Source organism: Elephantulus edwardii, unplaced genomic scaffold, assembly GCF_000299155.1.
Source record: "Elephantulus edwardii isolate Elephantulus edwardi_28Jun2011 unplaced genomic scaffold, EleEdw1.0 scaffold00039, whole genome shotgun sequence".
Classification (NCBI taxonomy): domain Eukaryota; kingdom Metazoa; phylum Chordata; class Mammalia; order Macroscelidea; family Macroscelididae; genus Elephantulus; species Elephantulus edwardii.
In genome coordinates this window covers 9744049-9745066 of record NW_006399789.1, presented here as the reverse complement: position 1 = coordinate 9745066, position 1018 = coordinate 9744049, and positions in this window count along the sequence as shown.

Here is a 1018-nt window from a genome sequence, read left to right as displayed (position 1 = left end):
ATTCGTTTGTTGATGGGCACTTAGGTTGTTTCCAACTCCTTGCTATTGTGAACAAAGCTGCAATAAACATGGGTGTGCTGAAACCTGTAAATAGCACAGGAGGTGATTGCTCACCTTTCTGCCATGGAGTTCTTGGTTTATTCTAACAGATTACCAATGCAACTCCCTACGTACTATGGCCTAAGGATGCCATGCTGTTGTTGTTATGTGCTGCCAAGTCACCTGCAACTCATAGCAACCCTATGTACAACAGCTCTGAAGTTTGTCCTGTCCTGAGCCAGTCTCATTGACTCTGACATACCTACCCCTGTTGCCCCAGTTACTGTATCAATCCATATCACCCAGAGTCTTCCTCTTCCTCACCGTCCCTCCACCCTTCCAAACATCATGTCTTTCTCCAACAATCAGTCCCTCTTGGCAAGTATGTGAGACAGAACTTCAAAATCCTAGCCTCCAAAAAAAAAACCCTTGGTTTCCCCCTCTCCAAGACAGACTTCTTTGTTTTCTTGGCAGTCGATGGTATGTTCAGGACTTTTCTCCAGCACCACAAATCAAAGGCATATATTCTGCTATCATCCTTAGTCATTGTCCAGCTCTCTGATGCATAGTATGTAATTGCAAAGACTATGGACTGGATAAGGCACACCTTAGTCTCTAGACTGACAACAATGTTTCTTGGTACTCTAACAGCAGATTTTCCCTATGCAATTTGCCTTTTGATTTCCTGACTGCTGGTACCTAAAGTGTTAATTGTGGAGCCGAGCAAGCTGTAATTGTTAACAACCTCGATCTCTTCTCCATCTATCACAGTGCTTCCAATAGTCCCAGTGATGAGAATATTTGTCTTCTTGATGTTCACCTTCAATCCATGTTTAAGACTATAGTCCTTGACCTTCTCCAGCAAGCGCTTCAGGTCCACCTCAGTTTCAGCAAACAAGGCTATGTCATCTGCATAACATAGGCTGTTGATGAGTCTTTCTCCAATCCTGATGCCATGATCCTCCTCATAAAGCTCAGC